The sequence below is a fragment of the Odocoileus virginianus genome, chromosome 28 (assembly GCF_023699985.2).
Source record: "Odocoileus virginianus isolate 20LAN1187 ecotype Illinois chromosome 28, Ovbor_1.2, whole genome shotgun sequence".
NCBI lineage: Eukaryota > Metazoa > Chordata > Mammalia > Artiodactyla > Cervidae > Odocoileus > Odocoileus virginianus.
In genome coordinates, this window is record NC_069701.1 from 11,034,839 (window position 1) to 11,058,803 (window position 23,965).

Sequence of the window (23,965 nt, forward strand, 5' to 3'; positions counted from 1 at the left end):
TGGGTCGGGAAGATCCTCTGGAGAAGGGATAGGTCACCCACTCCAGTGTTCTTGGGCTTCCTACAGCAAAGAATCTGCCTGCAATGTGGGAGACCTGGGTTCAATCCCTGGGTTGGGAAGATCCCCTGGGGGAGGGCATGGCAACCCACTCCAGTCTTCTTGCCTGGAGAATCCCCATGGACAGAGGAGCCTGGTGGGCTTCAGTCCATGGGGTTGCGAAGAGTTAGACATGACTGAGCACCTAAGCACAGAAGCACTTTAAAAGATTGCCTCCCCTTCCTCTTTAACCCATTCTTCCAAATGCCTTATGCGATTTGGTTTCCTTCCCCACAGTTCTAGTGAAGTTCATCAGAACACCCCAAGGTCCTAAGTCAACCTTTGTCCTCTTAGATTTCTGCTTCCTTTGGCCGTGTTACTCTTTTGCCTGAGACTCCCTCCTCATTTGGCTTCCATTGATTGTGTGCTTCTGCCTACTGCTGTCTCTTTAACAGTTTTGACTTCCCAAAGAAATAACAACAGTAATCCTCGCTTCCATTGGTCTGTATGAGGATATTTTTTAGAACTTTTTTTTCATGGAATATGGGTCATTATGTTGGCAGTTTATCTGCAGTTTGACGATTGTGGTTTTTTTTTTTTTTTTTTTAATATTGTGGTTTTAATAGCAAACTCTCAGTTGAAGTGAAGTGAAGTGAGGTTGCTCAGTTGTGTCCGACTCTTTGTGATCCCATGGACTGTAGCCTACCAGGCTCCTCCATCCATGGGATTTTCCAGGCAAGAGTACTGGCATGGGGTGCCATTTCCTTCTCCGTTAAATGAATGTAAATTCTCTGTAACCTTAGTTTCTTGATGCTGTGCCTGGGTGGTGTTCAGTCGCTCAGGCATGTCCAGCTCTTTGAGACCCCGTAGACTGCAGCACACCAGGCTCCTCTGTCCTCCACTCTCTCCTGGAGTTTGGTCACATTCGTGTTCATTGAGTCAATGAGGCTGTCTAACCATCTCATCCTCTGCCACCCCCTTCTCTGTCTGCTGTGGCTGGTAGGAACTCAATAAATGTTTGTTGGAATCACTTATTCATTCAATTATGCATCTACATGTTGAATAAATATTTACTAAATTAACTGAATTATTTGTGAAATTTAACAGTAGATTGCACATGCTCAGTGGCTCAGTCGTGGCTGACTCTTTCTGACTCTATGGACTGTAGCCCACCAGACTGCTCTGACCATGGGGTTTCCCAGGCAAGAATCCTGGAGTGGGTTGCCATCTCCTTCTCCAGGTTGTCTTCTCGAACCAGGGATCAAACCTGCATCTCCTGCATTGCAGATGGATGCTTTACTGCTGAGCCATAGGGAAAGTCTGCAATAGTAGGTTACATTTCTTCAAATGATGGAAATGTGGTTTTCTTTGTCTTTTTCTTTCAACTTTTGTTGAAGTCTGTTTATTTACTTGGTTCTTCCCCTAATTGGAGTATTACTGGCTGTATGACTCTTGGATAGGTTGTGCTCAGTCGCTTCAGTTGTGTCCAACTCTTTGTGACCCCATGGACTGCAGCTCATGAGGCTCCTCTGTCCATGGGATTCTCCAGGCAAGGATACTGGAGTGGGTTGCCATTACCTTCTGCAGGGTTGGATAGGTTATGTAACCTCTTATGTCTGTTTTCTAACGTTTAATACAGGGATAATAAGTGCCTAGGTTCTGGGTTATAAGGATTAGATGGAAAAAATGTACTTAGAACACATAGCATATGCTAGCATATAGTAATGGCTCAATAAATGTTAGTTATTGTTATTAATCTTACTATAATGTGTGAGATGCTGGACTTGGGTCTGCACAACAAACATCCTAAATCAGGCATTGTTTTCATATTTTTCAATGAGAGAAATCAAGACTTAAGAGGATTTAAATACATTGCCCGATGTCACAGAGCTAATAAATTACAAATCTCAGGTATCTGATTCTGTAGCTTGTGCCTTTTGCTTATACAGAAACCTTTCATCTTCTTGTATGACACTTAGAAGTAAAGTAGGAATCACTTTATAGTGAATGACATAAGCCAATTGTTCTTATTTATCTTCTAGAAGGTAGAACATACCAAGGAAGCTTTGCCCTGTTGGGCAAACTCCAAGTTAGAAGATCAGATTAATAAATATTTTATCTTAAAACCACAGAATTCTGAAAAGATTTTGGATTTAGAAGGATTTCCCTACCCAGTTATTGAATTCACTAACCATCTAACCAGGGGGTCATTTATTCTTTAACTGCTTCCAGTGAGAGGAAAGTCATCGTCATCCTGGGCACCTCATCCCACTTTCCACACTTCTGATCACAAAACAGCCCTTACTTATCTATAACTGAATTCCATTCCTGAGTCTCCCTTCCATCCATTGGCCCTGGTGTGGCAGTGATGAATGGCCCAGGAAGTAAGTGGAACCCCTATTTCCTAAATCAGCCTTTCAGATTCTAGCTATTTATTTTCTACGTTCACACCCAACACCTTCTCTTTACCAGGTTAAGTAGCTTCAAGCCTTTAATTCACAGCTTTCCCCAAACAAACACAATTGGGTCTACATGTCTACTTTTTTTTTCCATCTTGATTTGATAAGGATAAAAAGCATGGCTATCTCATGAGCATTTTGCTTTTTCCTCTTGTCTTTCTCATAATACATGGTACCATTGTCTCCCCAGTTGTTGAAGCTAGAAACCCAGGAGTTTGTTTCCTTCCTCATTCACTACAGCCCATCAGCGAGTCTGTTAAGTCCTATCTCCGAAAATAAAATCCATCTCTGCTACCATCATCCTGGACCAAGCTACCATCACCTCTCCCCTGATTCCTTATTCTTGCCCCCACCCTGCTCTCTGTCCTCCACACAGCAGCCAGAATCACCTGTTAAAGCACAGATCAGATTACGGCACTCCTTTAATTAAAACTCTTCTTTAATTTCCCAGGGACCTCCTGACAAAATCCCAATTCCCTTCTGTGGTTAACAAGGCCCTGCCTTATCTCAAACGTTTGTTCACGCAGCCTTGGTCCCTGGTGTGGTTTGTTTCACAGGCACGCCAAGCCTCTTCCTACAAATGCTGCTGGCCCTTCTCGTTCCTTCTGCCTGCGCTCTTCTCCGAGTTTTGCAAATGCCCAGCTCCTCCTCATCTTTCAGGTCTCAGGTAAAATGCCACTTCTTTGGGGCAGCCTGCCCTGATTGCTCTTCTGAGGTCCTGATCTTATCGTCTGCACCTCTCTTTCGGATCACCTTTGTCTTCTGTCCTCCTGGGATGTAGGTTCTTTGGTGACTGGACCTATGTGACATGCTAGCAGTCGGATCTTCTACAGGTGGCCCAATGGCTGTCCAGAGAAGGGGCTCAGTGCGTGTCTGAGGAATAAATGCTTGGCCTCACGACTGAACGTTGAGAGTCCTAATGAAAATGCATTTGAATCTGAGCTTTGCCACTTTCTGTGTGGCTTGGGACACAGCACGGCACCTCTCTGAGCTTCAGGTGCCTTATCTGTGTGATAGCCATCTTATCTACCTCATCTACCTATTAAACTGTGAAGATTAATGAAGACAGTGGCTGTGATGGTACCTGCCACAGCCCTTGGCAGTATCAGGCGTTCAGTCCTCCTCCCAGCCTGGTGCTTAGCTGTGAACATGTGGGAAAGAGCCGTATCGAGCTTCATTAGAGCCTGATTAATGGAACTGCTTGTGTGGTGTTCCTGTGAGTGTGTGCCCCGTGGTCTGGGTATAAGACCCCTGTGACTCCCCTCAGGTAACACTTGCTGGGCTGGGAAGACAGTTCCAACCCTGCCCATTGGCTGCGGTACAGAGTGATGGTTGAGCTGATAACCCAGATGCCAAGCCCAGGGCCTTCCCTGGGCTACTGAACACAGACTCCCCCCAAAAAACTGAGCAAACCTGACATCGTGTGGCCCATCTCTCGGCAAGATGGATTGGGATGCTCTGTCTAGACAGTAGTCTCCCTTGGGAAATCACAGTTGCTCTAAGAGAAGGCACATGGCCTCCTGTTAGGAATATAAAACAGGCCTGTGAGCTGTGGACGGGGAAGGAGGGGGGTTGCTGCGAGGCGTGTGGGCCTGTGGAGCAGAATCTGCAGAAAGGAGCTGTCGAGGCGGTGGCCTTCTCCTTCATACACGGAGTGTCAGCGGAGCCCACGGCCCGGGGGGAGCAACCCTGTAGTGGCCTTCTCCTTCATACATGAGGTGTCAGCGGAGCCCACGGCCCGGGGGAGCAACCCTGTCAGCCTTCCCAGAGTCAGGACTCAGGAGCGCTTGGAGGAGCCGAAAGGTAATCCTGGAATGTAAATTACCTGTTAAGAAGTGGGCAGTTGTCTTTTTGCAGCTTGTTGCTTAGCGTGATGGTGTCTGTGGTTCCCTCTGTAGGTGTGTGTGTGTGTGTGTGTGTGTGTGTTAGTCATTCAGTCGTGTCCAACTCTTTGGGACCCCATGGACTGTAGCACTCCAGGTTCCTCTGTCCATGGAATTCTCCAGGCAAGACTACTGGAGTGGGTTGCCATTTCCTCCTCGAGGGGATCTTCCCAACCCAGGGATTGAACCCGGGTCTCCTGCCTTGCAGGCAGATTCTTTACCATCTGAACCACTGGGGAAGCCTTCAGGCTGTTAGGGTGAGTGTTTTATTAATACATGGAAGAGCGAGGTGGCTCCAGAAATAGATAGATTTGGGTTCAAATCTGGGTAGTGTCATGACTTTGGCCAAGTTACTTAGCATCTAGTGTTAGTTTCCTCATCAAAAATGGAGATGATAAAGACTTATCTGGTTGCTATGAGGATTTGATGTTATCATGGGTATAAAAATCTTAGCTTACTTGCAGGCACAAAGCTGATATTCAGTAAATGATCCTTCTTTTTATTAAACAGGACAAATCAGGATGTTGAGTTTATTTCTGCTGAACCTCACCCATATTGAACTTTGAGTCTTAGTTCCCCCACTTGCCAGCTGCATGCCTTGGACAAGCTATCTAACCTCTCTGAGTCAGTATTTTTCTGTGTTAAATGCAGTTTATAATTCCCACCTTATAGTCAAGGTGGAACCATAGTCAAATGAAATTTATAGTCAAATGAAATCAGACCACCTGACATGTAGTGAGTGATCAAAATATCCCTTTCTTCCCCTTTGGTTCTCCTGTATCTGAAATACGGTCCCTTTAAGCTTGTTAAGATTCCTCACTAGCCTTGTATGCAGCTGTGTTCAGACAGCTTTGGCAGAAGGAAAGAGGCTTTTATTTATTTATTTTTTTCAAATGACTGTTTCATAATCTCTTGGCTCAGACCTGCTGCCGCCACACCCTGTGCTTCTCAGGGTCCCTGGGTCCTGCTGCAATTAGCATGTGCCTTGCCTCTCACCTAAATGACCCTGGAAGGTGGCTGCCATGGAAGGCATCGTTGAATACGAAATGGTCTTCTTCCCGGCTCTTTGGGATGAAGCTAGCTCAGGGATTCTCAGCCGCAGGGGGGAGGGGCTGGCAGGCCTGGACTGTAGTTGGACTGAGTGGCCAGGAGTTTTCTGGTTTTCATTAAAATTCTCTGGCTGTCTTTCGGGACTGCTCCGCTGGCTATGACTCTGCTCTAGGGCTGGTTGTGCTATTCTCTCAGCTACACACACCCATCAAATCTCAGCGGCCCCGAGGATGAGAGAAAATTGCAGGTGGGGAACAGGCTGGCTAAGGGGTCTTGCTCGGCAGTCTTTGTGATAAGGGACCCCCATCTACAATGGCAGAACTTGACCTTTGCAAAGTCTTTTAAGTACTGATGGGGAGGTAGACAAAGGTAAGCTGGGAATGAGTTGCAGAGAGAGAATCCTCCTGGAGCTTACTCCTGAAGACAAAGTTGCTCTTGAGAGCAGATAAAGGTTTCTTGGCAGCTGTCAGAGGATCCCCAAGTGTTTAATGAATAAAATCAGTCTGGTCAAATCCTAAGGTGCTGATACCCAGGGGTTGGGGTTGAATGGTACTTCTCTGAGGATGAGAGATGGCATGAGAGTAAAGAAGATTCTGGTTTTGAATGTTAATTTCTGGCAGCTAAAGAAATCTTATTTGAAGTTGAAACTTAAATCTGAAAACCTAGGTTCAGCCTAGCAAACTGGGTTGCTAATTGAGTTGCTTTGTGACCTTGAACAAGTGACTTCCCTGGGTCTCAGCTTCCCAGTGAGGTTGTGACGATTAAATGAGATAAACTCTGCTAAGCTCTTGGCATATCGTATGTTCTCAGTAGATGGTAGATGCTGAGATAAATTTGACTAGATTTGACCTGTCACTCAGCTCACCAAGATATATCCCAGGTCTGTCATCTAAAACCTTTGTTCTGCATCTGCCTCAGCTCTGTGTCTTTTAAGAATTCAAGGTAAATGTGTTTCCTAGGGCAAGCTGCGTTTCCTTTCGTTGGAAAATACATCAAAACCATATTATTATGTCTCTCTGTGAGAGGCTTACCACGTTGGATATTTCATCTTCAGGTAACTGAGTAGGGGAAAGAAAAAAAAATTTTTTTTCCTGTCCTTCTCCATGGATAGATTGTGAGAAAGCCATTTTAATGGACCTTGGGTATAAATCTTGATGAGCCTCCCAAGACAGCATCACTGAGACTCCCATTTGCCTTCAGAGTTAGCTCCATTTCATCTTTTCTCCTTTCACTGGAATCATTTTTTTTTTAAATTTTATATTGGAGTATCGCTCATTAACTGGAGAAGGAAACGGCAACCCACTCCAGTATCTTTGCCTGGGGAATCACATGGACAGAAGAACTTTGTGGGCTACAATTAATGTCCATGGGGTTGCAAAGAGTCGGACATGACTGAGCAACTAATAGTGCTACTACTGTAGCTGATTAACAATGTTGTGATAGGTGCAGATGCACAGTGAAGGGACTCAGCCATACATACACATGTATCCATTCTCCCCCAAACTCCCCTCCCATCCAGGCTGCCATATAACATTGAGCGGAGTTCCCTGTGCTATAGTGGGACCTTGTTGGTTATCCATTTTAAATAGAGCAGTGTGTACATGTTGATCTCAAATTCCGTAACTATTCCTTCTCCCTGTCTTTCCACCCTGGTAACCGTAAGTTTGTTCTCTAAACCTGCCTTTCACTGTACTCTTCAAACTTACTGTTCTAGCCACGGTGGACTGCTCACAAAAAAGAATTCATATGAAACCTGTCATACATACCAAAGAATGCTTTAAATAAATATTTACAGGTAAAGAACAATAAAGTGAAAATTGTGTATCCACCATCCAGTTTATCAAGTTGAACATTACTGATACTTGAGAAGCTGCTTGTGTACCCTCTGTCCCTAAATCATGTTTGTATTTTTAAACTATACACTGTTTAGTTTTTTAAAATAAAGGAGTAAGCACAAATCTAGCAAACTTTGTTTCAAAAGGGCAACGCCTGCTGTTAGATCTAAAAATAAACTGAATGAACTCAGGTTCATGGTCTGGCATTAGCTTCCCTGAGGGTTAAACAAGGTCTTGATGGGAAGGTCAGTGGGCAGGGTTGGGAGTGACTCCTAGGAAATAGAAGGCTGACCGCTACTGGGGCATCTAATGGGGCTTCGTGTGGGTCAGACATCAGACATCTGGCATGATATGGTCACAGAGAATGGCCTGCCATGTCTTTTCTACTTCTGCTTTCTCTGTGACCTACCGCCAGTTCTCAGCAAGTAGGTCAAAGCAAAACTGTTCTGTGGGAAACAGTGAATGCCCTCAGCTAACTCAGGTGGACAGCGTGGAAGGGATGAGCAGGTACTTCAGCTCATGGTTGAGGTCAGTATTGCCAGAAAAAGTCTGGATCAACTTTACAAAATCATTCTTTGTCAGGTTAAAGAGAGGATGCAGTACCACCTGTAGAATAGTCTTGCCCTAAAGGTGACCTCTAAATCAATCAGGCCTCTAGAGCTAACTTTTTTTTTTCAAATTTACTAATGCACTTTAAAATAATAATAACAAATTGAATCATTTCTTAACATGAGTAAAAATGATATTTTCCAAAACAAAAAGGAATTAGCAAGAATACTTTGTTTACATTTTTGCAAATTTCCTTTTTTCTTCCAGTATTATTAAGATATAACTGACATTCAGCCCTGTGTAGGTTTAATGGACACAGTGTAATGATTTGATTTACATTCACCATGAAGTGATTATCATCATAAGCCTCATGAATATCCATCATCGCATACAAATATAACATTAAAGAAAAAGAAAAAGAATTTTTCTCTTGTGATGAGAACTCTTAGGATTTACTCTCTTCTAGCTAACTTTGGTTTATTAGAAAGAGAGGAGAAAGGATGACAAATTATACTCCAAGGAAGCAAACAGATGAATTCAGAGTGTTGGACAACTGACTTGGCTTCTGTACCAAGTCAAGAGCATGAAAAAACAATATGAATTAAAAATCAGAACCAAATGTAATGTGTGAGCCCTATTTTGATTCAGAGAGTCTGTGGATTAGTTGGCTATGACTGTCATAACAAAATATCACAGACTGGCTAGCTTAAACAACAGAAATTTATTTTCTCACAGTTCTGGCAGTTGGAGGCCCAAGATCCAGGTACCAGCGGTTAATTTCCTACGCGACCTCTCCCCCTGGCTGGCCATGGCCACCCTGTTCCTGCCTCTTCACATGGCGGTCCCTTGGCACACACGTAGCTCTGGTTTCTCTCTGTATGTTTTAGTCTCCTTTCCTCTTCTTCTCCTTATCTCCCTCCTCCTCCTTCTAATTTATTTTATTGATACATGGTTGTTTTATAGTGCAGTGTTAATTTCTGCCATACAGCAAAGTGATTCAGTTATACATATACATGTTCTTTTTCATATTCTTTTCCATCAATCTCCTTTTTTCTTTTAAGCACTTCAGTCAGGTTGAAATAGGGCCCACCCTCAAGGCCTTATTTTAACTCAGTTACCTCCCCAATTACAGTCACATTCTGAGGTATATCAGAGCATAAGGATTCAACATATACAGTTTTTTGTTTTTTTTTTTGAGGGGAATACAATTGTGCCTGTAACAGCCTAATTTAAAAAAGGCATTTTTGAGATACAGGGGATATTTTGTTATGGACCGATATCAAGGGAGTATCGTTATTTCTTCTAGGTGCCTTAATAGTAATGTGGTGTTAAAAAATGAGTAGTGTAGAGATGGATTCTGAAATATACAGAAGTGAAATGATATGATGCGGAATCGGTTTTAGAATACTTCAAGAAAAAATATGAAAGCAAGAAGATCGATTAACTAATAGGCCAAAGTGTTGATAATTATTGAATCTGGGTGATTGGGTGTCAGGGACTTACTTTTGAGTATGTTTGAAAATTGTATAATGATAATTTTAAGTATTTGGGTCAACAGAAGCAAAGAGAGTTTAATGGCTGTGGGGTTGTTGCTTATGACTGTCCTCAGCATGTTTACCACTTGGGTTGTACTTCTCTAGTCTGGCTGACTTCTTCATGTGGTGATCTTGGGATTCTCTGTTGCCTGTCTCTACTAGTTCCTATGTTTTTTGAATACAGCTTGGTGAAGGACATCCTACATGAGCTTCTTAAGAAAAGGTTCATTGGAATCTGAATTTCTGAGATCTTAAATACCTGAGAAGTCTTTGTTCCGTTCTCATACTTGATCAATAGTTTGGGTTCTTAGATTGCATTGTAAGTTGGAAATAATTTTCCTTCAGAATTTTTAAGTCATTGCTCCATCATCATCTTGTTTTTATTGATGCTGTTGAGAATTACTATACTGATTTCATTGTTCTGTCTTTTTTTCTGTTTTTCTCTTTCTCGGAAATTTCTCTTGTTCAGATATTGAACCCCTGTATTGGTTCTCTGGAATATTGGTTCTCTGGAATATTGTTACAAATATTCTCCCTCCTTTTTTCCATATTTTTGTTTTTGTGTGTTTGCTGTGTCTGTATCTTCATTAGAGGCTTTCCCAATATGTCACTGTGAATGTGATCTTTGGCTGTGTTGCTTCTGATTAAGGGCAGGGCAGGGGAATTAAAAAAGAGCTCTCAAGACCTTGACATTATGGTAAATGAATAAATGAAAGAAACCACTCACAAAGTACCACATGGTATATGGTTTCATTTTAACGAAATGTCCAGAATAAGCAAATTCACAGAGACAGAAAATAGATCAGTAGTTGCCTGGGGCTGGAGAATGGGGTGAATGTTAATGGGCATAGCATTTGCTTTGGGGTAATGAAAATATTCTGAAATTGATTGTGATGATGGTTGTACAACTCTGTGTATATACTAAACACCACTGAATTGTACACTTCAAAAAACTGAATTGACCAGGATGGGCGTACACATGTGTACCCATGGCTGATTGATGTCAATGTATGGCAAAAACCACCACATTATTGTAAAGTAATTAGCTTCCAATTAAAATAAATAAATAAATTTTAAAAATGGAATTGAGTTACATCTTAATAAAGCTTAATATTATAGCTTAATAAACCACCCCAGTGATGATGGTTATACTACTAAACACCATTTAATTGTACACTTTTTAAAAGGGTGAACTGAGCTGTGAGTTATATCTTAATAAAACTGTCCAAAAAAAAAAAAAAGCTGTCAGGAAACCGAATATGAGATGGAGATCATTAACTCTGAGCCTCCCTGTCGCTTGATCTGGGAGGGCTGTCTCCTGGGACCCTCTGGAGCAGCATCTTCTGGTTTTCCTTCTGCTCTGGTCACCAGGAGGAGTCTTTCATCCTCTTGCAGAACGTGGGCCACCTGACAACATTATGGCAGTCAACGGGAGAGAGCGAAAGAAAGCCTTTCCTCTTACACTTCACCTTCAGCTGATACCGCTCCCTGACGTTTTCTGTTCCCCTTCAGTCATGCTGCACCAGAGACACTCTTGCTTTTTACTATGGAAAATTTCAAAGATTGACAGGAGTGGAGAGAATAGTGCAGTAGACCTCCATATTCCCACTATCCAAGTTCACAAATGATCCCTTCGTGATTATTTTCCTTTCATCTATATCCCCCACCCCCTTCCTTAGACTGTTTTACAGCAAATACTAGACATTTCTGTTCTATGCTTTCTAGAGACGGTACTGCGCTATGCTTAGCTGCTTAGTTGTGTCCGATTCTTTGTGACTCCATGGACCATAGCCCGCCAGGCTCCTCTGTCCATGGGGATTCTCCAGGCAAGGATACTGGAGTGGGTAGCCGGGCCCTCCTCCTGGGGATCGTCTCAACCCAGGGATCAAACCCAGCTCTCCTGCATTGCAGGCGGATTCTTTACCATCTGAGCCACCAGGGAAGCCCTCTGTTCAGTTCAGTTCAGTTGCTCAGTTGTGTCCGACCCTTTGTGACCCCATGGACTGCAGCATGCCAGGCCTCCCTGTCCATCACCAACCCCTGGAGCTTGCTCAAACTCATGTCCATCGAGTCAGTGATGCCATCCAACCATCTCATCCTCTGTCATCCCCTTCTCCTCCCACCTTCAATCTTTCCCAGCAAAGACCCAGCATCAGGGTCTTTTCCAGTGGGTCAGCTCTTCGCATCAGGTGGCCAAAGTATTGGCGTTTCAGCAGCAACATCAGTCCTTCCAAGGAATATTCAGGACTGATTTCCTTTAAGATTGACTGGTTTGATCTCCTTGCAGTCCAAGGGACTCTCAAGAGTCTTCTCCAGCACCACAGTTCAAAAGCATCAATTCTTTGGTGCTCAGCCTTCCTTATGGTCCAACTCTCACATCCATACATGACCACTGGGAAAAACCATCACTTTGACTAGATGGACCTTTGTTGGCAAAGTAATGTCTCTGCTTTTTATTATGCTGTCTAGGTTGATTGTAGCTTTTCTTCCAAGGAGCAAGCATCTTTTTATTTCATGGCTGCAGTCACCATCTGCAGTGATTTTGGAACTCCAAAAAATAAAGTCTCTCTCCGTTTTCATTGTTTTCCCATTTATTTGCCATGAAGTGATGGGACTGGATGCCAAGATCATAGTTTTCTGAATGTTGAGTTTTAAGCCAACTTTTTCACTCTTCTCTTTCACTTTCATCAAGAACCTCTTTAGTTCTTCTTTGCTTTCTGCCATAAGAGTCGTGTCATCTGCATATCTGAAGTTACTGATATCTCTCCCAGCAATCTTGATTCCAGCTTGTGCTTCTTCCAGCCCAGCATTTCTCATGATGTACTCTGCATGTAAGTTAAATAAGCAGGGTGACAATATACAGTCTTGTTGTACTCCTTTCCTAATTTGGAACCATGTTGTCCCATGTCCAGTTCTAACTGTTGCTTCTTGACCTGCATACATGTTTCTCAGGAGGCAGGTCAGATGGTCTGGTATTCCCATCTCTTGAAGAATTTTACACAGTTTATTGTGATCCACACAGTCAAAGACTTTGGCCTAGTCAATAAAGCAGAAATAGATGTTTTTCTGGAATTCTCTTTCTTTTTCAATGATCCAACAGATGTGGGCAATTTGATCTCTGGTTCCTCTGCCTTTCCTAAATTCAGCTTGAATATCTGGAAGTTCATGGTTCACATACTGTTGAAGCCTCTCTTGGAGAATTTTGAGCATTACTTTGCTAGCGTGTGAGATGAATGCAATTGTGCGGTAGTTTGAACATTCTTTAGTATTGCCTTTCCTAGGGATTGGAATGATAACTGACCTTTTCCAGTCCTGTGGCCACTGCTGAGTTTTCCAAATTTGCTGGCATGTTGAGTGTAGCACTTTCACAACATCATCTTTTAGGATTTGAAATAGCTCAACTGGAATTCCATCACCTCCACTAGCTTTGTTCGTAGTGAAGATACCTAAGGCCCACTTGACTTTGCATTCCAGGATCTCTGGCTCTCTGTGAGTGATCACACCATCTGGTTATCTGGGTCATGAAGATCTTTTTTGTATAGTTCTTCTGTGTATTCTTGCCACCTCTTCTTAATATCTTCTGCTTCTGTTAGGTCCATATCATTTCTGTCCTTTGTTGTGCCCATCTTCGCATGAACTGTTCCCTTGGTATCTCTAATTTGCTTGAAGAGATCTCTAGTCTTTCTTATTCTATTGTTTTCCTCTATTTCTTTGCATTGATCACTGAGGAAGGCCTTCTTATCTCTCCATGCAATTCTTTGGAACCCTGCATTCAAATGGGTATATCTTTCCTTTTCTCCTTTGCCTTTCACTTCTCTTCTTTTCTCAGCTATTTGTAAGGCCTCCTCAGATAGCCATTTTGCCTTTTTGCAGTTCTTTTTCTTGGAGAGAAAGAGGAGACAAAGCATCCTGAATTCTGTCAGTGAGGGGGTTGTCTAGGGCTCCAACCTCTTTTCAAACTGCTTTTACTGTGGTCCTTACTTTAGCATCCTGTTCCCCGGCTCTAGGTCCCCTGCAGGAGGGCATGGCAACCCACTCCAATATTCTTGCTTGGAGAATTCCATGGGCAGAGGAGCCTGGCGGGCGTCAGTCCATGGGGTCACAGAGTCAGACATGACTGAGCGACTAAATACTTTCTTTTCAGGCACCCAGTACTGCTAGTCTTGAGCCTGGTAAGGATTCTGTGGTTTTAATCAGTCAAATTCTCAGCTTTCCTTGCATCTGATTTAAGATTCAGATTTCTTGAGTCTGCTACGTCTGTTACTACTTATTCATTGTATCCCAAGCTTCCCACATTTGACATCATCATCTTCTCTCCACGTTCCCTGTCCTGAACTCTTTTTCTGGCTGTGGTAGGTCTTCATTGCTGTGCGCACGCTTTTTCTAGTTGTGGCACTTGGGGGCTTCTCTAGTTGTAGCTTAGTTGCCCCACAGCGTATGGGATCTTTGTTCCCCGACCAGGTATCAAAACCATATCCCCTGCAATGGAAGGTGGATTCTTAACCACTGGGCACCAGAGAAGTCCCCTGTGTGCTTTTGTTATTAAGAAAAAAGCAGGAGTTGGTGAAGGTAGAGGCATCTGTTCAGTATGCCAGCCTGTCAGAAAGATCAGCTGCTTTTTTTTTTTTCCCTTTTTTTGCTCTGTCCAACCCTATTCTACTCAAAGTGGAACCCTCTTTTATTTATTTATAGATGATCAATCTATTTGCCTGGAAAACCCCTTTCCGATCTTCCAAGAACGAAGAGGAATGTCCTTGTTTTAACACGCCTCTCTTCCAACCTTAAGGCCAGGCAAGGTTACGGAGTCCCTGCATTATGCCTTGCTGGCATTTTGTCCTCACCTCTTATTCTGGCATTGTCTGCCTGCGCTCCAAGTGCCGCGTTGCTATTTGTTTTCATCTTCCATGCTGGCCTGGGAAGTAAGGCCTGAGACTCAGACTAGATGGTGTTTTCCTCTGTACCATGAGCACAGTGTCTGGTTCCCAGGAAACACGTGTTAACCCCCAGCCTGGGTCATGGAGCACTGTGCTTCCAGGGTGGGGACAGGGAGTGGACAATGACCCTCTCCTTCTTGCCTCTTAGAGGCGTGACTGTTTGCTAAATATTAAGGAGTAGAACATGTTGTTGGCTTGTCGTTATGCAATGTTGCTCCCTTTGCTTTCAAGTCTGGTGTTTTTTAGCCAGCCAGTAAGTCAGAGAGGGTGGGAGGGCTGCTCTAAGGGCGAATAAACATCCTACCAAAGAAGGAAGGGACTCACTCACAGATGCTGCGTTTCCCTCCCTTGAGAATAAGGTTTGCAGTCTCCACCCCCCACAACCCCCCCAACTAGGGAAGGGAGGCAGTTCATCCTGTCTTGACAGCTGTTCACTCAGCTCTGCAGGGTCTTCCATTGTCTTTTCCTTTGGATGTGACACCAGGAGGATTTTTTAAATTGATGATTATGTTATTTAAGAAAAAAAAAATCTGGTTTTAGGATATTATTTCTAAGAGGTCCTGTTAAAAGTGCAAATATATAACTGAAAGGATTTAACACGTTGTTTCTTTATATGTGTGTGTATATATATATATATATATATACACACACACGTTTGGCTGTGCCAGGCCTTAGTTGTGGCACATAGGATCTTCCCTCCTCATTGCAACATTCAAGGTCTTTAGTTGCAGCAAGTAAACCCTTAGTTGCAGCTTGAGGGATCTAGTTCCCTGACCAGGGATCGAACCTACGCCCCCTGCTTGGGAGCTCAGAGTCGCAGCTACTATACCACCAGAGAAGTCCCTGACTTGTTGTTTCTTGAAGTGTGATCCTCAAGAAGCTATAAATATCATCCTGGGGCGGGGAAGGAAATCAAGAACTAGTGGCCAAACAAATGTGGGATGCTAGATTAAACAAAGTTAAATAGGGTCCCTTCAAGACCTGTCAGCATCTCTCTGCTGTGCCTGTGACTCTCCCAGAGGGGTGTGTAGTAGCAACGTTTCCTGAGTTTATTTTACGTTTTATCTGCGGATCAGGAGCACTTCAGTAATGTGTTTTGTGGAACAAGAGTAATTCTGGAAACAGCCCCTCAGCTTAAGTTTATCCTTTGAGGTCCCCCGGACGTGCCACTTCATCTAAGCTGCCCCTGGAGATTTGTAAACTTTTCCTTCCGTGAATTGCCTGACTTGCCTTTTTCTCATTGTCTCCCCGCCTCTTCTCTACCCACTGTGGTGGTGGTGGTTTAATTGCCAAGTCGTGTCCAACTCTTAAGTCGTGTTGCAAGCCCATGGACTATAGCCCTCCAGGCTCCTCTGTTAATGGGATTCTCCAGGCAAGAATACTGGAGTGGGTTGCCATTTCCTTCTTCAGGGGATCTTCCTGACCCAGGAATCGAACCCGGGTCTCCTGCATTGCAGGCAGATTCCTTACCGACTGAGCTACAAGTGAAGCCCTTTCTACCCACTCCCTCCTTGTCCATATTGTATCACTTTCACTGCATCTGGGACATCCTTGTCTTGCCCAGAGGTACTCAGGAGATATTTGCAGTACTGTATTGGTGCTTTGCTGAGTCAGCCTCGGAGTTCAAAGGGCACTGGTAGGAGTGGGAGCCCAAGAAAGGTCCGGGGCTTGGGACCCTCACTGCTGAGGGATAGGGAGTGGGGAAGACATGGGACCAGTGTAAGAGCCTGGCACGGAGGACAGAAAAAGCAAAATCTGGACAGGCTGAGACCATAAACCAAATGTACTGAAGGCCAGCTCTGTGCCTGACTCCCTGTGGTAGACTCTGTTTGTTGTTATGTTTGTTTCTGTTTTTTTTTTTTTTTTTTTTTTAAACATTTCTTTTTTTGTTTGGCTACATCAGGTCTTAGTTGGGGCACGCGGGCTGGTTGTTGCGTTATGCGCGATCTTTCATTGCGGTTCGCAGACTGTTCCGCTCTGGTCTGGGCTTAGTTTCTCCTAGGCAGGTGGGATCTTAGTTCCCTGACCAGGGATTGAACCCATGTCCTGGATGTGAGGGCGACCTGGTTGCGACATCTGTCACCCCATTGATCGCCAGGGTTGATTCGGCGGATCTGGCTGGCTAGGCGAGTGTCCGCTTCCTCCCTCACCGCTCCGTGTGTGTCCCTCCCGAAGCTGCGTGCTCAGTCAAAGAGGACGACCATCCCCTAGAGAGGAGGACGACCATCCCCTAGAGAGGAGGACTGGTCTTAGGTCAAGGGTATACGAGTAGCTGAACCCATGTCCTCTGCCTTGGAAGGTGGATTCGTAAGCCCCAGATCACCAGGGAAGTCTCCTAACCATTGAATATTTAAACTTAATCCTGACCTTTCAAATAGGTGATATTCTTCCCATTTCCTCGACGAAGAAATGGAGCGTCAGCAAGGTGAAGCAGACATCAGTGTTTGTGCTGAGGATACAGAGATGAATAAAGCCCGGTCCTTTCCCCCAGTGGACCCTTGTTTTGTGGAATAGGTGGTCCTATAAATAAATAATTATAAACAGTGTGGTGACTACAATGATTAGCTGTGGTCAGGGTCACATGGGAGAACTTAACGTGTGTATGTGGGGAATGGGTGGGAGTTGACAAATCCAGAAAGGCTTCCAGGAGAGTGATGCCGGAGCCAGGTGGGCTGAGTGTGAGGACAGCAGGGACCGACAAAGCAAAAACATGGAGGTGAGGAATATCCCAAGAAATTCATTGCCACTGGCGTATGGCTTGTGAGGTAGGTGGGCAGTGAGGCTGAGGAGCTGTAAGCAGGTTGAAGAGTTTCGGATATGATTTTTGAAAACCATGGGAAGCCGCTGCAGGGTTTTTAGCAGAAGAGCAAGCACGTTGTGGATACATAGCCAGGTAGTAGGTGATAGGTAGTATTATGCCTATTGTCTGTGAGGGAAGCCAGGCTCAGAAAGAGACTTGCCCAAGCTCACTCAGCTTATCAGAGGTGAAGCAGAGCCACAATTTCAACTCAAACCCAATCTGGGATCTTTCCATGACTAAGCTGCCTCTCAAAGTAACAATGGCCAATCATCACACTGAATTTCCTACCGAAAAGTACTCTCACTCTGATATTGGAATCAGAGAATAGTGTTAAGACTTAATATGATAAAAAAAGTTTGAGTCCTTTTTTTTTTCTCTCTACTTACTTATTTTTAAAGAAACACTGGATAAAGTAAGGAGATAAAGTATGCTTTATAATAAAACCCATTTACTTCCGATAAAAGTTCTTATAAAAACTTTATAAAAAGTTCTTATAAAAGAACCGCTAAAAGTTTTCCAGAAGTTTTAGCTTCTAATACATTTAAGATTTTCACTTCTAATACATTTAGTCTTATGATGGATGAAGATAGTGAAAATTTATCAGTGTAAAATGTCATTCTTTATTTATTTTTCCTTTTTATTTTTTGTTATTTTATTTTGTTATTTCAACTTTTTATTTTATATTTGAGTATAGCGGATTAATAATGTGATAATTTCGGGTGCATAGCAAAAGTGACCCAGTCAGTTGAGTTCAGTTCAGTTCAGTTGCCCAGTCGGTCCAACTCTTTGCAACCCCATGGACTGCAGCACGCCAGGCCTCCCTGTCCATCACAAACTCCCAAAGCTTACTCAAACTCATGTCCATTGAGTTGGTGATGCCATCCAACCATCTCATCCTCTGTTGTCCCCTTCTCCTCCTGCCTTCAATCTTTCCCAGCATCAGGGTCTTTTCTAGTGAGTCAGTTTTTTTAACCAGGTGGCTGAAGTATTGGGGTTTCAGCTTCAGCATCAGTCCTTCCAATGAATATTCAGGACTGATTTCCTTTAGGATGGACTGGTTGGCTCTCCTTGCTGTCCAAGGGACTCTCAAGAGTCTTCTCCAACACCACAGTTCAAAAGCATCAATTCTTCAGTGCTCAGCTTTCTTTATAGTCCAACTCTCACATCCGTACATGACCACTGGAAAAACCATAGCTTGATTAGATGGACCTTTGTTGGCAAAGTAATGTCTCATACATATATATGTTATCACTTTTTTTTGAGCATAAGCCCACCTGTTTTCCTTGGTTGGCCCTTATAATAAACCTTTTCTGATCACACACACAAAAAAAGGCTTAATGTGATCAAGAGCTATATTTACGTGGTACTAGTACTTAGTGCTATAAAGGTTCAGAGAAGGAGGGAGCAGGGAGGATATCATGGGGAGATGGCATCTGTGTTTCCCTGAAGGAAGAAGTAAACTAGAACAGATGATGCGAAATCAGGTGAGAGAACGATGGTGCTGAAGGGGGTGGGGTTGCGCCTCCACGTGGCAGAGCAGGAGTGGGCGTGGGGAACTGATGACAGGAGGCCACGTCCTGGCACAGCCATAGCCACTCCCTTCCAAAGATCGCTATGTAAAGAGGAAAGAAACAACCACCATATAACTTGATTTCCATCTTCACTTTTGCTAAATATAAATACACAACTGACATTCTTAAAATATTTTTAACTGCCTTATTGCAGTCACTAGAGAGTTTATTTCCTGCCGTGTTCCCCCTTACTCTGCACAGTGGTGTATCTCAATGTCCCCATCCCCTCCTAAAAGCCACTCTGTACATAAAAGAACAACAATGAAGATTCTGCTGCGGTAGGACCATAGCCAGGTGTACACACATAAATGACACTTGAGTGAAAATGCAATCATGAGGATTCTGTATGATGAACAGAGCTTGCTTACATAGAAGGGGGTGTGTGTTTGTGTTAATTCTTCCAAGTTAAGATTCCTTCTAAAACTGTTCTGATGATATTCAGAGCCTGGAGTTGGAATCTTTTGCAAATGCTACTCTATTATATTACCGACGATGGTGTGTGGAAAAAAGGATGTATATATGAATAAAACAGACCTGGGAAAGTATTCTAGCTCCCTTCCTATCGATTCTTTTACCTTGGGCACATTATGAACTGTCTTAAGATCAAGTCTTATGGATCTTTGATCCTATAATTATGTCCCTTCTCTCTGCCATCGTGAAATTTACCCATCACTGGATAATTTTCAGTAGCAAATAAATATGCTGTAAGGGGACAGCAGAGGATGAGATGGTTGGATGGCATCACCGACTCAATGGACATGAGTTTGAGTAAACTCTGGGAGTTGGTGATGGACAGGGAGGCCTGGCGTGCTGCAGTCCATGGGGTTGCAAAGAGCTGGACACAACTGAGCGACTGAACTGAAATGAATATTTCTTACCTGAAAACAGCCCCCCCCCCCCCCCCCCGCAAATTAGAAATGTTTTCCAATTTTGTTTCTCAAATGTTACAAAATAAATTCATTAATTTAAAACTGTTGATCTTATTCCCCTCTTGAGCTATCCTCTAGTTTCTGCGTTCCCTTTCTCAGTAAAACTTAAAAATTGTCTCTTGTTTTGGCTTTGACTGCTTCCCCTCACTCTCATCTCATCATTCCACAGGGACTATTCTTGTCTGTGTCATCCAGTGACCTTCGTTGTGCCAAGCTGAAGGCCACTGCTGTTTATGGTCTTAGTTATTCTCTCAGCAGCACGTGACAAGGCTGATCTCTCTTTGACACTCCACTTTCCTGGGTCTCTTCATACTTCCCTGGACTCTCTTCAAGTCTCCTTCTCTTGGGACTTCCCTGTGGTCCAGGGGCTAGGACTCTGCTCCCAGTGCAGGGGCCCGGGTTCAATCCCTGGTCAGGGAACTAGATCCCACATGCTGCAATTAAGAGTTCCCATGCCTCTACGAAAGATCTAAGATCCCATGTGCCACAACTGAGACCCAGTGAAGCCAAATAAGTAAATATTTTTAAAAACCAAACTCTTAAAAAGAAAATCTCTGTCTTCAACCTCTAAATGATAACATGCCTCATGTTCCGAAATGGCCTCTTCTCTATTTATTCACCCTCTGTAGATGTCCTGTTTTAATCTGATGGCTTGCCGTAACATCCTTTGGCTAATGACCCTCAAATCTGTAGCTTCATCCTCATACTTTCTCTGGAACTCTAGATTCATATCCAGATAGATGTCTAGGCAATGTTGCAAATTTAATGTGACTGAAAGACAACTCTGGATGTGGTCTAAACTTGTTCTTTCAGTCTTCCCCACCTCAGTAAGTGCTGCTAGTATTCCTTCCAAGTGCTCATGCCAAAATATCTAGGCCTTACTTTTTTTTTTTACTGAGAAAATAATTTATTTAATTGTAAATCAGAAATTTTAGTTTTTTAACATTGAACTATTAATAAGATTTTTGAGTTTGTCCATTTGGATTTTAAATTTAAGTGAATTAAAAAAAAAATCAAGATCCCTTTGAAAGGAAACATCATTTCTTTTCTCTGATCTTTGAAGATATGTCATTTCTTTGCTTTCAGACTTAAACCATGAACTCTCCCTACTCCAGAATGGATTCCCCCCAAAGCTTGAATTGTAGAGAAGCAAGAGTCCTAACTGACCTTTGATCGCCTTTTTTTTTACAAGCCCACTTCTTCAGGATTTTTGTTGGTTTTCTTTTGTTTTACTGGGTTGTGAAAAATTTTGGCAAGAACCGAATAGTAGGAGGCACAAAGAAACAGTAGAGAAAATGGAGGTTTCATTTTATCAAAGAAGCTCACAGTGCTGAGAGCATCACGCCAGTGCAGTGGCTCTTTCAAGTCAATTGCTTGAAAATGGAAAGCAATGACGTAAACTGGAGCATAAGCAAAATATAAACAAGCCTGCATATGTAAATGTTGCCCCCTAATCTCCTTTACATTGACTTGCTTAGCTTTAAATAATATATAAGATTTCATAGCTTCTTTTAGAGAAAGGAATTGAATAATGTTCAGTCACAAGGACTGGATCTTCCTTTGCTATCCCCTCTACTTTTGATATAAAATCAATCACCCATTTTATTAAGCACGTCTGGTTGTTATACTTCAGTAGTGCAAGGGGCAAGGGGAAATGAGAGGTTCCTTGATGTCAGCCCTCCAGGTTGGGGCTTGATGGGCTGAGGGTTAGAGCAGGTGGTAGCAGAACTCACTGATGCTGACTGTCATGAAGTCCAGGTCTGGGAAATGTAACCCCTTGCAAGCCTCTTCAGTCCCCTGCAGGTCTTTGTCTCCTCTGACACCATCCCCTTCCTCTGGCCAAGGATCTGAAGACTCAAGTTCCAGAGTCTGGCTTACTGCATATGACTTGGCCAAAACAAGAAGCATCTTCTAAGACAACACTGCTCTGGCTGTCGTAATGGTTGAGGAGACTGGAGACCACCCACACTGCCTCTCATTCATGCCATATTTATGTGGCAACCACATGCCCTGTGCCCCTCAAAGGAGGCACTGCCCCACGGTGATCAGCTCCCTCTTTCTACCCTCTGTTTGCTTATTTCATGCCAACTCACAGCAAGTCATTGCCGACTTACTCTGAGGCTTTGTTCTCATTTCATGCAGAGCACCCACTGGCTCTTTCAGATTGCCTGTGACTCCCAACATCTCCACCATATCCACTGGGAATCTTGACTAGTCTTGGCACAGAAGCCAAACAATGTCCTGAGAAGGAAAGTACATTGACTAAACCATTTGAGGAGCACCAAGGTAGACTGTGGCCCACTAAGAGTTCTCCTGCTGCAAAAGCAACTGTTGTGTTGCTTCAGACCCAGCAGAGATAGGAAGACACTGCAATCAAGAGGACAGCCCCTCACAATAATCGTATCTTGTTGTCAAACACTTCCCTTTGCATACTTCTCTCCCGTATGTCAGCTGGCACACATAGAATGTTTCTGGCTTTTTCTTTGTCTATGGCAATCTTTTTTTTTTTTTTGATCAACTGATAGTGTATCCTCTCCCTGCCTCCCCAACCCAGAACAGATAACAAATCACTGGGAATTTACATCTGATTACCATAGGTTCATTTTCTCATATTACAAGGCTCAAAGTTACAAGGAGAAATACTATGTACTTGCTGTGTTGGTCTTTTGTTAATATTTTTTTTAAGTTAAAATTAAGTGTTACTTTTCTCAGGAAGTAGCCAGAATAATACTCTCTCAAATTCAGAAATGTACTGGCACAAAGTCAAAGTTATTTCTAACCACATGATACTCTTTTGTCTGCCAAGATAGCTTGACAAGCTTACTATCTGAAGGCAGGCCTATATGATAATCCCAGCAGTATTCCGGGGATAAGATTTTAGTGGGTTTGTTGAGAAGGAAATGCTTGTTTAGATGGCTTTCATCATGCCTTTGGGTTTTTACATCATTTTTCTTGTCCTTGAAGACTCCCTTGAAGCACTCCTGGGTGATGTTCAGGACCTGAGTGGGTGCTCCCCCTGAAATGGCCGCGTGGTAATAAAAATCCCCTCTGCCTAAGCGAATGTATGCTGCAGACTCCTTCCACTTCTCGTAGGTGAACTTACGGGGATCTGCCTTGTAACACCAGGCCTGTAGCTTTGCTCACCAATTCGCCCAGGGTCTCCACTCCACACTTGTCGTGGAAGACCTGGTCCATCTCCATGCAGAAGAGGAAGTCAGCCTCATGCCAGATGTGGGCCACGATGTGCTCCCAATGGTCTTCATGCGCATCGTGAGGATGTCCGGCCAACTCTTTTCAAACACAAGCCTTTGAGATCAAAGGCTTGATCTCAAACACTTCAGTGGAGTGCAGAGGACTCAGCTCTATCAAAGGCATCCTGAAGACATCATCCACCATGATGTAAAATATGACTCTGTGGCTAACCATGAAGTGCTTATCTTTAAGAACTCCTCCAAGTAATGCTCAATGTAACTTCCAACAGCAAAAACCGTCAGGCCGCTGGTAATTTTCTGTTTGGCATAATCATCATCCCAGATGGCTCTGTTGGAAGTGCCTTCCCACACTACAGGCGCCTTCCATTCCGTCATGGTCACAACCTCGGGGCATCTAAGTGGGTTGAATCAGTCCGAGAGATGAAGCTTTCTTTCATCTTCCTTTCTCTGTTCCTTTTCTTCTTTGTGGTAACCATTGTTAAGCCATTTCGGAAACCACCAAGCCTTCTGAATGCTGCTGCCACCAACTTCGGGGTTTTTTGACGGGTTTATCCAAAACAGAGAGCCTTCTTGGCTGTGGCTGTATTCCCCACACACAACAATGACAGCTGAGACAACCAGCATTGACAGAATTACTTTTCCTTTGACATTCATTCTTTTCTCCGCATCGTCTGCTCCTCTCCTCCCAGAGTAAAAGGCAAAACCCACCAAGCTCTATTGAGCTCTGCTCTGCAGGAGGAGCCAAGGCTGGGAGGCAGGGAAGGTCCGGCGTTCTGACTCCGGATGTGCAGAAGCCAGGCGTGCTGGGTGCTGGCAGGCGCCTCTGCGGCGTGCCTGGGCGGGGCGTGCCAGGGTGGGGGCAGGGGGCTTGGCGTGGCGGGTGTGGTCGGGCGTGGCGTGGTGGGCGTGGTTGGGGGTGTGGTGTGGTGGAGGGGGGGTGTGGCGGGGGGGTGTGGCGTGGCGGGGGTGGGGCTGCTGGGGCGTGGTCGGGGGCAGGGCGTGCTGGGGCGTGGCGTGGCGTGGCGGGGCATGCTGTGGTGGGGCGTGGCGTTGCGTGGCGGGGCGTGGGGTGGCGTGGCGTGGGGTGGCGGGGCTCGGCGGAGCGGGGCTCGGCGCGGCTCGGCGGGGCTCGGCGGGGCTCGGCTCCTCCGCAGGGTGCTCGTCTCTCCTGG

General features: G+C 44.1%; 1 protein-coding gene and 1 pseudogene across 2 annotated transcripts in view; one reads left to right on the forward strand and one right to left on the reverse strand.

Moving 5' to 3' along the window:
• Positions 1 to 23,965, forward strand: part of RAB30 (RAB30, member RAS oncogene family) — a 98,474-nt gene that overhangs the window by 29,685 nt on the left and 44,824 nt on the right. The window lies entirely within an intron of this gene.
• Positions 22,159 to 23,601, reverse strand: LOC110130468 (N-acetyllactosaminide alpha-1,3-galactosyltransferase pseudogene; annotated as a pseudogene).